At 42.5% G+C, this 15,967-nt stretch overlaps 1 protein-coding gene across 1 annotated transcript in view; it reads right to left on the bottom strand.

Moving 5' to 3' along the window:
* Positions 1-1,989, bottom strand: part of klhdc3 (kelch domain containing 3) — a 28,113-nt gene extending 26,124 nt beyond the window's left edge. Inside the window, exon 1 of the mRNA XM_070841257.1 lies at positions 1,907-1,989. The gene's annotated coding sequence lies outside the window, so the exon portion shown is untranslated. The remainder of the gene's footprint in view (positions 1-1,906) is intronic.
* Positions 1,990-15,967: the final 13,978 nt, after the last annotated feature.

Here is a 15,967-nt window from a genome sequence, read left to right as displayed (position 1 = left end):
CCCCCGTATTATCTAAACTGGGAGAGTATTTTAAGAAGTGATTACCGACACCTACCACTCCTCTTTCTTTCACTCTCATCCCTGCACCCTCCCACTGCGCTATGAAAGTTTCAAATATAGAATCATATGAATACGCGCCCCTTTTGGACAATATATCAATGAAAATGTTGCATCAGTATCATTACACATTTAGTAATTTTTAAACAACAGTGAGCTCTTATGAGTTATGTGGTTTTTTTTATTTGTTGTAAGGAGAACAACAATGAAACAGTCATCTGGTTTGGCAAATGAAAAATGCTTCATGACAAAAAAAGCACAAACTAAAGGAAAGCATCTGTAAAAAAAAAAAAAGTCATTAGCTTTTGTTTTATGGCAACTTGTAATTCAATAATACTTCCGGAGGTCGTTTTCAGCTTTAAATAACATCAGCAACAGCAAAAAAGTCCCACGGAAGAGGTTTAGATTCACACGCTACGTGTATGTCCTGCAGAAAACAACATAAATGAACCTAAACCACATGTGCCCCTGTTTAATCTAGTTTTATTTAGTGTCAATGACTCACTTTCTCGCTGACCTCCAACCTTTGTTTGCTAATAAAAATAAACCCCCAGGAGGCCTCTATTAGCAGCTCTACACATCTCTGAGGAGCAACACAGACTGGATCCAGGCAACAGCAAATGTGAGTCTTAAAGAGTCATTATTTTGAAGCAGAGTTTGAAGTAAAGGCCACAATGTAAGCTTAAAGTGACTCCCCAAAATACAAATACAACGTGAAGGTACTGTTGCCTTGTCTTCGCTGGCAGTGAACTGGTATATTTAAAATCTCTCTGTGAGTCTTTATTCTCGTAATTGTGAGTACAGGAACATCGTTGTGAGAGCTGATCGGGGTCTCAACATCCTCCTGACCCACTGAGAAGGATGTTGTTGCAATCAGATGCCTGGCCAAGGCACTGACAACTCAAAAAGCAGCTTTGGAGACAATGGGACTCGTTTAACATAAAATCACACCCATCACACCCTGGACACAACCTGTTCCAACTCCTCCCCTCAGGCAGGCGCGACAGATCACTGCATGCCAAAACAACCAGACACAAAAACAGCTTTTATCCACAGGCCATTGTACTGTTGAACACTTAAATCTACTATACTGAATACACTGTCCTACCTACCTCAAACTAATTCCATATTTATTCCAGCATCTTTGCTCTCTGCAACATTGAACAACTGTCTTCTTCACACTCTTTGTCATAGTTTTTACATCTCTACTTCTTTTTGGGGTTTTTTGCTTAACTTAAATGTGTGTTTACTTTGTCCCCCTTTTTGTCTGGTTATGTGTAAGTACAGGACGAGAACAGTGGAAAAACCGGATTCCTTGTGTGTTTTCACATACTTGGTCAATAAAAGCTGATTCTGATTCTAAAAGAAAATAGATGTGTACTACTGGTTGGGCATGTACATTGTGGACGCACTGATCATTGATGGAGCTCATCTAGACCCGGTGACATTGAGCTGTAACACCGGTACTACAGTCCAGTCAACGCCTCATACACCAGCTAGTCGACATTAGCCATCACACAGGAACAACACACGGCTGCGGGGGACACCGGCTACCCGCCCGGGCTGCTCGTCTCACGGCATCAACTCCAACAAAAACCCCGTAAAGGTAACAGCGTTGCTGCATCCAACAATTTGATAACCAGCTGTCGAGGTGGAGAAGCTGCTGCTAGCTAGGCTAAAGCTAATCTAGAAGCTACCTAATTTAGCTGTTAGCTAGCTAACGTGAACTGGAACTAAACGAGCGCTAAGAGTTAACACAGACGCGTGTGTTTCCAGCCATGGCACAGCTACGAACCGGCCAGCAAACAGACACTAACATCGACAGAGGAATATTGTTTAGGTTAGCTACCTTCAGGTCGAGGAGGTTGTGTTTAGCTGGTGTTTGAGCAGACACTGCTCTCCACTGGGAGCCCCCACCGACTCCTTCGTGACGTGTTGAGAGGAGAAGTGACCGCCGGCGCCCCCTGTCGGCTGTTTCCCCTCACTTCATCCATATTCATTTCCACACTTGCACAACAGTGTGTGGGAACTCCTCCTTTGTTTCCAAAAGCTGCCGTTTACTACAAGCATTGTTTGATGAAATACAACTTAGTATTGATGTTTACACCCTTTTCAGTGAGGGATTCTTCACATTCCACCTGTGTGTTTTCAAGGTGCATGACCGGATGAACCTGTTAGGGGGCCCCAGGCAAACCTTTTTGGCGCCCATTGACCATTGTGCCTTTGTGAATGGTGTATATGTGAGCGTACCTGTTGCCTCCAAGTTTCCATTAAGTACGGTGCAAACAGCACTAACGTGACAGTAGCTTCACTACGAGCCCAGACATTCAGACACCAGCCATGCGATGAAATAGCACTAACTGGGCCCAGGTTTGCGCGGCTTGAGTCAGTTTGTGCTTCTTTGATTTAACGCAGAAATACGCAGCATGTGAGCACAGCAGAGGCTTAAACAATCAGGGCATTATTGCTAGAGTCTGAAACAGGCCCAGCAGATTACCTAATAAAGCAGGACCCAGTGTAGTTAACACTGTACTTTAGTGGTGCTTGTTCCCCAACAATTTTGCATAAGGTCCAATTTTGACACGAGTGAGAAAAGCACAGGTGTAATGATAAAAAAAAATGAAGCATGAGGGGTCCTGGTTTTCTGCTGCTGACATGGCTTATTGGGACACTTGAATATAAAAGAGTTTAGTAACCCCTGTGCTTCTCCTACTACACTATTTACAGTTGAGCTTGAAATTATTCATACCTCTGACAAATTTTGACTTAAAGTTACTTTTATTCAACCAGCAAGTTTTTTCTTGATTGGAAATGACACAGGCGTCTCCCAGAAGATAATAAGACGATGTACAAGAGGCATCATTGTGGAAAAAAATATTTCTCAGCTTTTATTTACATTTGAACAAAAAGTGGCCTGTCCAAAATTATTCATACCCTCTGCAAACTGTCACAGTCTATGGGAAAATCCAAAGTTCTGTACCATTCCAAACAGTCCAAGCTGTTCTAAAGCATCCTAATTACCCTGATTCATTGGGAACAGCTGTTTTAATCAACTCAACAGGTGAAAAACAGCAGCTCTCTGCAGTTGGTTTGTGGACAGTCATGGCTAAGACAAAGGAGCTTACTGAGGCTGCTCACAAGTCAGGAAAGGCCATATCTAAATATTTTCAAGTTCCAGTGGCTACAGTGCAAAGTATTATTAAAAAATACAAGACGTTCCGCACTGTGGAAAATCTCAGAGGACGTGGTCGGAAGCCAAAAGTGACACCTGTGCTGGCCAGGAGGATAGTGAGAGAGGTGAAAAAGAATCCCAGGATCACCACCAAGGCCATCCTGGTGAATCTGGGCTCTGCTGGTGGCAGCGTCTCAAGGCAGACAGTCCAACGGACACTGCACACTGCTGGGTTCCACGGACACAGACCAAGGAGGATGCCGCTTCTCCAGATAAGGCACACAAAAGCCTGCTTGGCCTTTGCAAATACTCATCTGGACAAAGAAAAAGACTTCTGGTCTTCTGTTTTATGGTCAGATGAAACAAAAATGTAATTGTTTGGCCACAATGATGTGTCCTTCATTTGGCGTAAAAAAGGAGAAGCCTTCAACCCTAAGAACACTGTCCCCATGGTGGTGGGAACCTAATGCTTTGGGGGTGTTTTTCAGCCAATGGACCAGGGAACCTAATCACAGTAAACGGCACCATGAAAAAAGAGCAATACATCAAGATTCTCAACAACCACATCAAGCAGTCTGCAGAGAAACTTGGCCTTGGGCACCAGTGGACATTTCAGCACAAAAACATTAACGTTTTGCAGTGGCCCAGCCGGAGTCCTGACTTGAATCCAATTGAGAATCTGTGGAGGGAGCTAAAGATCAGGGTGATGGCAAGGAGACCCTCCAACCTGAAAGAGTTGGAGCTCATCGCTAAAGATGAATGGGCAAAAATACCAGTGGAGACATGCAAAAAGCTGGTCAGCAATTATAGGAAGTGTTTGATTGCTGTAATAGCCAATAAAGGCTTTTCTATTGATTATTGAGAAGGGTATGAATAATTTTGGACATGCCATTTTTGTTCAAATGTAAATAAAAGCTGAGACTCCCCCTAAGGAAAACATTTTTTTTGTTTAACTGCTTCTAACTACATAAAAGCCCTAATCTGTAATGTATGTACATTTTATGGGGTCACAAGTCAAGACGTTTGGTAACCAGTGATTCAACATGACGGAGTGAACGGATGAACCCGCCACCATGATTGTTTACAGTTGTGGTAATCCATGTGTCTATTTACTCTGTGGTGGCCTCTGCAGTCTTCTATGCAGTTTTCTATGGTCTGCTGGGGAGGAGGGAGCATGGAAAGGGACTGAAAGAGACTGAACAGACTGGTCAGGAGGGCTGGTTCTGTCCTGGACTGCTCCCTGGACTCCATAGAGGAGGTGGGTGAGAGGAGGACGTTAATGAAACTCAAATCCATCATGGACAACCCCTCTCACCCCCTGCATGGGACTGTGGGGGCCCTCAGCAGCAGACTGAGGCACCCACCCTGCAAGAAGGAACGCTACCGCACGTCACTCCTCCCATCAGCCATCAGACTCTTTAACAGCAGCAACACTGGCTGATGTTAACACACAGAGAAATAGTCCATAATCACTACATGGTAGCTAATTTGCACAGTTTTTCATTCAAAAAACCTCATCCATACTGTACATTTATGTCTGTGCAACTAATTTTTCATGTGCAATAATTATTTATTTTTCATTTCACCTTACTCAACAACCATATCAATATTCTGCACACCGTGTGTGTTTCTATAGTGTACATAGTGTAAATATTTATTATTATTACAATATATATTTATCTACTATTGCTTATTTTTTCTATTTGCTGCTGTAACGTGAATTTCCCCCGATGGGGGATCAATAAAGTCCATCTTATGCACACAATAACAGAATTCTAGCAGTAGATGGTGCTGTCATACACGTTTTGAGTTGCTCATGAGGTCAGCAGGCAATCACAGATCCAACAGCACTGACTCGTGTCCAAAGTCTTTTTAAGAACATGATCCCAACCCTGGTATTATTGGTCAGATAATGTGACCAGATCATCCACTTGGGCCGGTTGAGGCGCACTTGGGCACTGATACTCCGTGCTGGCTGCTTACATGACAGCCATTAGGACTTGCAGAGCATGACCACGCAGCATCCCCTGGAAATCTCAGTGTTTTAGCATCATGTTGTTTAAAAACACTTCAGCCTAGTAGAAGAGCACTGACACGGGCTGGAGCCCAGCTCGACTGGTGCAAGGCCAGTGTGTTTAACCACTAAATAAGCCTAACAATTTCAACTTATTCCGGTTATAAAATTGTGGTGAAATTATCGAGCTCTTACGTATGAATTTGTATTTGATATAAAGAAAAATCCTTCATCTTACAAGCAGCTCCAGCCTCTAGCTCAATGCTGTCAATAAATAAGAATGTGCTCTGGGCAGCTTGCCGGAGAACAAACAGGCTTCATCTGAGGTTCATATGGGCATGACTGACCTAATCCTGCTATATCTGATGTCCAGGTGATGGGGCCATGGATAAATGTGAACAACCCTGGTGGAATTTTCTATTCTATAGTATGTAAAGTCTATCCCATATAGCGCATTTTACTGGAAACCCTTAAACAGCCTGTTTCACACATCTAGACCGTAAATACGACCCATTACGCAACTGGATGTTGCTACTTAACTTTTAAAAGCCTCGAATTACAAAGGGGTGGGTTTACTGTGATCAGTTTGGTTTAAAACAGTCGGGCCGAAGTGAAAGTAGAGTCTTGTAAAAGGATTATGGCACTGAGGAGCCACGTTACAGCTGCCATGGCTCTGTCCCTATCACTGCCCAGGTCTGGTCCACTCAGGAGGGGCTTTGATTGATTCATTATGTGTAGGAATTCCAACACTGTGCCAGCTGCATGTCACGCACAATGGTAAGATTGTGTCTGGGGCTGACCAAGCGACAGCTGCCCATGGCTGCCCCTTGGACCTCTGATAGGTGATTACAGACCACTTCCACACTCTTGGAAGACTAGGCTGCAGCACATTGTAGGTGTGTGTAGATCATAATCATTGCACAAGTGAAAACATTTAGTGGCTTCTGTAGAATCACTATAGATATAATGTCATAACTCCATTACAAATCCAGTTTTCTGGAGGTCTTGCGTTCTAGATCCCAACGTCTTAGATGCAGATGAACAATCCTCTGACTGTCTGAACAAAAGCTGTCTACTCAGCCGTCCCTTCCCTTGTACTCTATTACACATTCGCAGCTAGATGATGTTATTGTCTGGAAGTGGGCCCAGGAATTTCTGGAAATGGCCTGGATAAGTTTATTTAAATGATCACATGTCTGGGACACAGGATGTTATTTGGGGTAATTGTTTTGTTTTTGCTAGTACATGAAAACCTCCCATTGCCTAATGATATAGGATATAATACACCAATGTTATCCTGTGGCAGTTAAATACCCTCCCTGGTTAGATGATGAGCCTTGCCTCACTCTGTAATTTTGCAAACATTCTGCTTATTCGCAAATGAAGAGAAAAGGCGTATGGTTGAGTATATAGTTGAGCCAACTTATTTATTCCAGACAACTATACTTAAAGCTGCCATTATTTTGTTATCCCAGCAGTTGATAATCTGATAAACAAGATTTTTCTCTTGCCTCACCCCTCTTCACAAAGGTGACATGTGTGAGTTGTGAATTTGGGTTTGTCATCACACAGGAACAGAGGGGAGAGCCCAGCCCAGTGAAAGTCTCTGTAATCTCTTGCAGTTACACCCAGTGTGTTCGGCCTAAAAAGTCAGGCCTGCTGTCCCACCTGTCGGCTTTTGCACAGATTGCGTCACCCATCTGACCCTGCTGAGCCACGCTTTGACACATTTGCTTAGTGGTGTGTTTTACAAACTTTATAGCCAACACATGTGGTGTCTGTCTGTTGTTATGCCCTGACATGGAGAACAGGAGTGGACCAACTGCAGCATAGCTCTGCAAGTCAACAACAACTGCTAAAACCAACTGTTGTTCGGTATTCTTGGGCAGGCCCAGTGATGGAAGAGCTTTGCAATGCTTTGTGGCAGAGAAAAACACAGCCCCTACTTAGAAATGGCTCATTTGGTTAACCTTTTTCTTTACCATGGCTCATAAAAATCCTAAATGGGCTGTTATTATGAACAGTAAAACCAACTCCATGCAAAATAAACCAATAAATGAAAGGAAAGGAAAAGAAATGCTTGTTGATGTTGACATGAAACGCTTTGTAATAGTGAAGTATTGTTTTGCAGCATTATCTCCACCTGCTTTTGCATTATCTTCACTTAGTGTATGTAAAATGTGTCACACTATAATGAACATGCTCCTGAGCCTCCTCCAGCTTTCACTCAGTATTTGAATTTCATAGTGTTGCTGGAGAGCACAGAAATGGTGCTGTAGCAGCAAATTGCCCCAAAAATGGTAACACTCTGCCTCTCTTAAATAATTACCGTCATAATATCAAATATTGTTATGAAAAAGTGCATTTACCAGCTAAGGTCAGAGCATTACTGCATTATGCCGAGATATTCCTCGGATGTTTAACATTCAGATTTGACTTCCGCTATAGCTGGATTAGGTCAACAGCGTTAAGCAGTCCAAAATGATGTCATAGAGCATGATCTAACTCTGTGGCCAGATGATTGAATCATACATTTTCCCCTAATTTGGGGGTTATTAAATGAACAGAGCTCTTCTCTGTGAGTTTCTAAAGAAGACGATTGGTATTCGCCTTAGGTCATTTTCTCACTTAAGGTTCATTTGAATTAGGAATAAAATTAGTACTTTGCAGCAGCTTTTTATTGGTTAGGTTATGTTTCCAATTACCAATTAACCAACAAGCCGTACTTTATAAGCAAAGCCATGTGGTTATTGGATAAAACTTGAAATCCTAAACAGATGAGTGATTTAATAAAGTATTATCATTTCCACTCTGGTCATAAAAATGCTTGAGCAGCAGTTGGGATTAGTGAGAGTAAATTCAAACCTTTCTGACAATTCTGTAGTTCACCTCTGACCTGCCTGTTGAGGAGAGGCTGAGAAAACCTCAGTAAAGAATTATGTATATAAAATACATAAATAATCAGATTTTCTCAGTGATTTATTATGGTGGGCTCCGTTTGGTGAAGCACAGACTTTAACACAAAGTTGAGGGTTTGCTGAGCTTCATCTAAACTGCAGTTCTGCGGCTTGTTCTTCTCTTTGGAAGCTGTTGCGAGTTCTTCATTCATTAGACGGGCTGGGGAGCGGCGCTTTTGTGTTTGTGGTGGATTTTGTTTGTTTGTTTGTTTGTTTGTTTGTGGCTCTCTCACCTCCCAAATTAAATCCCAATTAATAGTAGGAAATGCAACTGGTTTCAATTCAGCTGCATAAAACAGGGCAGGCGTGAAAGCGCACTTCAGCCCCTGAAGTCTCACTTGGAGGCTGAAATGTTGTTTTCCCTGCATGTCATCCCACAGTTTTACTCAGTTTGATTGTGGCGATTTTTGTCTTATTGACACATTTTAGCTTTTCTTTGTTTTCCTGACAGTTTATCACCAGCTTGTACAGTGGGATATAATAATTACCATTCGACAGGTTCTTTAAGATTGACTGCAACAGGACACACAACTGGCAGCAAGAAGTATTTTCATCTGAACCACTTCAATTATGAGGCACTTTCTATTTTTGCCCCAGGAGAGCCCCCCCGCCCTGACACAGTTGAGACAGTTGTTTAGAAGATTGCACAACACCTGTTTTTAAAACCCAATTGTTATCCCACGCCCAATCTGAAGACACTCGCGCCTGCTCCCATCCTCCCCACAAGATGCTTGAATAAAGTTTGATGCTCCATGTATAGTCTTGTCAACCCTGAATGTATCTTTAACCTGGAATGTTTAGTCACATGCTGTCTCTTTAACTCAACCTTGGCCAAAAACTTTATGTGCTTTTTACAATCCAGACATGTGTGAGCAACAATCAGTGCCAAAACAGACAGTCTGGCCTATTCTAGCAGTGAATAGGACATCATGAGAAACCAATACCCAGCAATGGGAGCAATTTCTGTTTTGTCTGCAGCGAGATTAGTCTCCGTTTACAGATTTCTTTAATTCTCAAAAATAGTGATATTCCAAAATTATATAAGCTTAGAATCTGATTTTTTTTCACATGTCATTTTACTCTGGAGATAAATAGTGTTTTGTCACTCTATTTGTGGTTCTATTTGTAAGAGTGTACCATCGGTGTTAGGGTGTTTGTCATAGTGTCAGCTGAATTTTAGCATCAACAGGCCACGCATAGCTCAGACTGGTGTCAGCAATGAGCTCATCCATTCCACTAACAGGAGGTGACATGAGTGAGGCAAACAATAACGCGGAACTTTCAGGTGGGTCCAGCTTGTTATGTAAAGCCCTCCAGGCCATCTTGTATGTCAAAGCGGGGAGAAAAAAAACCCACATTCGCCTGTCCTGTATCGAATCCAGACTCTTTGAGGTGAAGCATAGTCGTGTTTTCACAGTGAGATAAAATGAGTGTTGAACCCACCATGTTTCAAAAAGGTTCAAAAACAATCTGTGGAAGCATTTCCAAGTTGTCTGTGTATTTATTGGTATTTTCTTATTTACCTCCTATTAGGAAATGACAGAGAAGAATTACCTCAACCAAAACATTAGACTAATCTGTAACGCAACGGTGGTGTTCAACAATGACTTAAGATGTACTTTGGCTTGCCTATATTTTTCCATTTGCCTGAAGCTCTCAGATGAAACACTTTTCTTTTTCTTCTGCTGTCTCTCTTGTGGAGTTTTGAAGCTCATTGTGATTACAGAGCCGATCCATCGAATGTCTGGACACGTAAATGTTTGAATGTAAATATGCAGGTTCACCTCCCTCTTGATTCTGTGGTTCTACATTCAAAATGTTTAACAAGCCTCCGCACTTGGCAGCACTCAGCGGTTCAGATGTCAAGCACAGACGCAGGCAATGTACTCTAGGCAGGTTGCATCATATGTTTGAAGTTCCTGTATTTGATTAATAAATCACACCACCAGGTCAACAGAGCCTCCAAATAAAGGCTCGAAGGCACCCGACCTGCCGCGGGGATGACATCAGAGGTCAAATGTTAAGCCTCGCTCTCAAGGTGATTGATACTTTTGGAGAGGGCAAAAATAAGGTACAGCTTTTTCCTGTTATTCAACCTTTGATATGGGAAAATTGCTTCCTGCTGCCGGAGCACAGTTGCCATGTGAACCTATGATGTCACATGATAGAGTGACCTCATCCCGCCATTCAGCCTGACTGCCACCTGAGGGTGGCTTCAAATTGCACGAAGGGAAAAGTACAATGAAGGCCTGTATGACACAGTGTGTCCCTGCTCACTGTGCCTCCCACACAGCAGTACAGAGGCAAACTGCTCTCTGCACAGCTTTATTCTATTAGTCTCCATTTTAATTATAGATTTAAATAATCATGACAATGCAAACGTGCTGATGTTTAGCAGTTTTAATGTTTATGTCATGTTTATCATTTTAGTTTGGCGTGTAACTATGCTAACATTTGCTAATTAACACTAAACATGCAAAGCTAAGCACAGCTAAGGCTGATGGGAAAGTCATTAGTTTTGTGGGTACATACATTTACAATTACAATTACTATTATCCACAGGAGGGGAAAGGAATTTCTGTACCAAATATCATGTCAATTCATCCAATAGTTGTTGAGATATTTCAGTCTGGACCAAAGTGGTGGACTAATCAACTGACAGACTGACAAACTGACAAACTGACATTACCTCTAGCGTGGCTAGATATCAGATGAATGCGTTTAATTCAGAAAGTTTTCCTTGTGCAGCCAAGAAAAATCAGTCCATTCCCAGTGACCCTCATACTTGTTGAGAACAAATGATCCCGTGGATGCCAATCTGTCATGGCCCCCGGTGCAGACGTAGAAACTCAAACTAACAGTGAAGTGGATACATTTGATCATCTACTCATTTCCTTGCAAGACCCGCTCATTGACTTGCTTAACAGGGCCTTAGTGTTGACTTTGAATTATCAGCTTTTTTTTTTTTAAGAGCCAGCAAAAGCCTCTTTTGATCTTTAATGTTCATAACTTATCCAAAATCACAACTGCACTGCCTGATATATTTTTCTAATGTCATGGCCAATTGTAATGGTAGGACAAGAATCCCATTTAGGAGGTCTGAGTCAAAACAAAGGCCCTCTTGTCTTCACAGGCAGGTCTGACTTCTAACTTCATATTTTAGCATACTTACTGGAACAGGCTTTCTACTCATGATACCGCCGTGCCTCCAAAGATGGAGACTGAATAAAAGAAATATCACAGGTTGCGTGTTTGCATGAAGGAATCTCCGTGGAACAGATACACGTAAACAAGCCACTCCACATGACAGCCACCTAATATTCGCAGGTATTTAAAAACGGGTGCATATTTTGCATGAGGGCATTGTTTTCCTTTTTTTGGAACAATGCCCCTACAGTTTGATAGATGAAAAATATATACGTCATGGCAGACGGTTAAGATTCATTGTCTCTGCTTGCCTGTTCGACAAACTTGGCACTCGATCCACACAATGAGCAATGACTGACTAAGATGGCCTTTTATTGCGTGTGATGTCATCCAAAACTCGAGCTTGCTGGGGCTCTTTATGGTGGTGATAAGAGTTGACATGTTGAGAGTAACAGGACTCCCAGGTTGAGGTACCACAGGTGTGTGTGAACGTCAGCTGATAAGCATGCAGTCTCATTAGGTCAAATATAGCCTCAGGTGAGCGTCAAAACTAGGCGTCATGATTATCTCAGTATTAAATCAGTGATTAAAGGGCTTGGTGCTTTAGTTGAGACGTTTCAAGGGCTTTTATGTTTTTAAGATAATTTGATTGAAGCAATATCATAAACTGTGTTGCATACTGCTCTATTTTCTGAACAGGTTTGGGGTCGATGAAACTTCACGAAAACCATGTGGATATTGTGCAGGAAATGCTGAAAATGTGGCTTTCGTGATGTGTTTATGTTTCCCTTTGTTCATAAACTGCAGCTGTCATGTTGGTCTGTTTTAGCAAAAAAATCATTTCGTTGTTATTGCTGTGTATTAGCTTCAGTGTCTGAAGTACAAAAGCCCACAGGCGAGCCATCTGAGAGAAGCTAGGTCATTGTCAAGATGTGGGCTCAGACTCGTGAGCTAAGAACAAAGAAATTTAAAGCTATTTAGATCAACAGATAAGCATCAATACAAATGTATGACTTCACGTATTCATTAGCACTTGTAGTTTGTGTTTAATTGTCATGAACAACTTTCTATATAAACAAAGTTGTAAAACTAGCTGAATGGGTGTAAATATGGTCATGTTGCTTTAAAACTTTGCCAAAAAGTTATGTTTTGTTTTCTGCTTGTAAATACTTAAAAATGGGATTTTGGGCCACAAGATAAATGAATACTTTTTGGCAGTGATCTAAGCCTGGCATCCAGCATTCAACAGCCACTACAGCCACTATAAAATTAGTAAGAAAGTAAAAATAAACAGAGACTTGATTCAATTAACTTAGTTTTGCTTCAAATTCAACTGATTGAGGATTGTTTCTGTGTAGTGTTAAAGCAGGAGAAGTGTCCAGTCGTGGGGTTAGATCACTTTAGGTGCTGTCTAGTTGCTAAAAAGGTCAGGCCAAGCACGCCTGACATAACACATGTCAAGTAAGTATTTTCATTTTTCTCTCTTTTCTATTCTTTTCCTTTTGATTATGATCCAGAGCGAAAACTCAATCTTATCTGTGCTGAAACTTGACCAGCAGGCCGATCATGCCTTTGTGATGACATACACCAAGTGGAAAAGTACAGACCCCCTCTAGCTCCCATGCATATTCTCTCCTCCGCCGCAGCTATCACTCTCCTTTCATGCGGGCAGCCTCGGTGACATCACCCCTTGAGCAAGCCTTCCAAGTCGTATTTACTGACTCTAATAAAATGGAAGATATCTAACAAGGGTGATCGCCGACCAGGGCCTGTGGTGAGAGGGCATCAGGTTTTTATTATCATCTTGGGAGGCAATGATATCAGCCATCAGGCCAGAACCAGCTTGTCTTTAACAGCCATCCTCAAAGATGCACATAAAGGAAGATGGCACAAATTAAGAGCTTTCAGATCAAGGCTGAGGTTTAGATTATTTGTAACGGATGTGGGCAGCGCAGTTAAAGGTTGAGCACAAGATGTGAATGAGAGCTGTGGGGAGGGAGGGAGGACTTCCAGGGTAAACAACATAAGGAAGGTGTTACAGTAGCTTAATCTGACTTGGTCGGCAGAGGTGGGACACCTGGTTCAAATCTAACCTGACAGTGACTTTGTGAGCAAACAACTTTCCATCCTTTATAAATGTTTACAGGCGAAGTGGAAAACACACAAGGGGTTAGGCACACAAAGCTTTCGGTTCAAAGACTAAAGAAGGAGTTTCCATACATTTTGGTAAAATTCTTTTAAGCGCCTTCAAGTCACTAAGAAAGATTCTAGGGATATGATTCTGCATGAATCTGTCTTATCTCATCTCTTTTTAAAGGAAATGTTACAGGGCAGTGTTTGACATTTTGGGAAATATGTTATTAGCTTACAGGCCACGATGAGAGGATCCATACCACTCTCATGTCTGTGCATGAGCTGGAGGTGATTAGCTTAGCTTAGCTTAGCTTAGCATAAAGACGAAGAGTTGGGCTGTCTGTTTCCTGCCTCCAATCTTTGTGCTATGCTAAGCTAATCACCTCCTGGCTCTACATCGGTACTTACAATAAATGCATTTCTCAAAATGTCCATGTACTCCTTTGACAATACTTATTATACCTGAGTAGTTTGTAGTTTGAAGAAATTCTGTGTGACGTTCATTTTTGTGCTACAGTGACACAACATGCTTCATGCTGTAGGCTATATATCTGTGATGTGAACATTTTGCACATTGTGTAAGAAACTGAAAATGCTAAGCTAAATTATTATTTAAAAAACATATTTGTATTTCGTAGTGTAACACAAATATGTTTTTTAAATAATTCAATAATTAGGAGATCAGTTCTGTACACCTTAATGTTTTGGTGTAAATGTTATACGATCAGGTTGATTTAATGAGGGTAAATCTGTTATGGAATTTGGATTTCTCACTTCTAGTTACATTCTACACTAAGCTGTGGCTTGCACAGTCTCGGCTCTCAGTGAGTCGCTTTGCCTTTACGCAGCGTGGCTCGCACAAAGATGTGTGTGCATATTTCTCCTTCCTGACAAATAATGATCTAAAATTAAAAATAAGCCACATGTCTAAATGTTCCACTTGCCACACATAGATCACACACATTTAGAGCCAGTCACCCAGCAATGTGAGGAAATGGCATTTTGAAGTTAACCAAACCCCTTGAACTCCACCCATCCAGCCTTCTGTGAACACCACAGAGGGCTGCACAGAATTTATCTCTGATTTCAAGCTGCAACACATTAAAACTCTTCCTTAGATGACTTCATCATGAAACCGGAGCTCTTTTAAAAGCATCATTAACCATGTCGACTCTGGGGCTACCTCTGTCCGCGCTGTATGACTGCTGTCCCAACGCTGGATACATTACAGCACACGAATGAAGAGGCTTACATTTCTTTAATATTTCTAAATGTTGTGCCATTTATTACTGCATGGGTTGATAATTTGTGAACACAAATTCCAGAGCTATCACTCCTATTTCATTACATTGGCTGGTTTTTGTTTGAAATGGCTGAACAGCCGCTGAGAGCCGTTCAACCAGGTGCCGAGGTCAAGTCAGAGGGCAGCAGAGTGAAGAGTGAGAGTTCCTTTTTTGGGAAAGCTTTCACCAGTGGAAGCAGATTCTTCCCTCTGCGCCCTGCAAATATTTTCTCTGCTGTCTGCTCTCCTCGGTAATCCCAGCTCCCCTGACATACGCACACCACCCCTGCCATTCCAATCACTCAGCCCAACATGTGCTCTGTTGAACCCTGGCCACCATCAAGGAGTGGTAGGGGTCATCATCTGCTTGACTGTTATTTGCCCCCCCCCCCACGCACACACACACTTGTCACGCCAGCAGCTCTGAGGTTTAAGGAGCATAGCCACAGGGCTGCTCTGTTCCATTCAGCTGAAACCTGTGCGACAACTGCTGCTGGCTGATGGGAAAAGGGGAGGTTTGGAGTTGAGGAAAGCACTCTCACTCCTGGATGGACGGCGTTCACAAGGGCCTCTGAAGCTTATCCTCTCTCTTCAGATTTTCTTTTTTTTTTTGTCTCGTAATTTTTGCATCGGAGCAGAGCAGTGCACTTCAGGGTTGAATCAGTTTCCCTGCACTTCAAGGTGGAGGTGAGGTGTGTGTGTGTGTGTGTGAGTCTGTTTCAGCTGAGGATATTACCTCATAGAGGATAAGCTGTGATTGAGGAGGTCTGACAGAGGTCTGCGCCTCTGACTCCATTACTCCTTGCCTCTTATCTGGGCAGATTTTTGTGTTCGGGTTCAGAGGGGAAGTTTTGACAGCCAGGCTTCACAGTCCTCTCTCTACTCTGTCGCTCCTGACAGAGAGCAAGAGAGAGAGAGAGAGAGAGAGAGCGGAGAGGTAGTGACTTCATCCCCTCTCTTACCCAACCCTCCTTTCTCCCCTCCTTTTCTGAGCCTTTCCTTTTTTTTTTGCGCTGCACAGTCAGGCAGCATGCCAGCAGTTTTCATCTTGCTGCGGTCCCTGGTTATCAGGCTCCTCAGTAGCAGACTGGCAGGCTCAGTGGCACAGTTCCTCAGGAGAAGCCTCTCTACGGGCGCTGCCCATCTTGGCACGGCACTGCGGCACATCTGGGACCGCGTTCGATCCCAGGAGTCCAAGGAAGCCG

Source organism: Pempheris klunzingeri, chromosome 12 (genome assembly GCF_042242105.1).
Source record: "Pempheris klunzingeri isolate RE-2024b chromosome 12, fPemKlu1.hap1, whole genome shotgun sequence".
In the NCBI taxonomy this organism is placed as follows: Eukaryota; Metazoa; Chordata; class Actinopteri; order Acropomatiformes; family Pempheridae; genus Pempheris; species Pempheris klunzingeri.
Note: the sequence above shows the minus strand (reverse complement) of the source record. Positions and strands in the feature narration are given on the sequence as shown.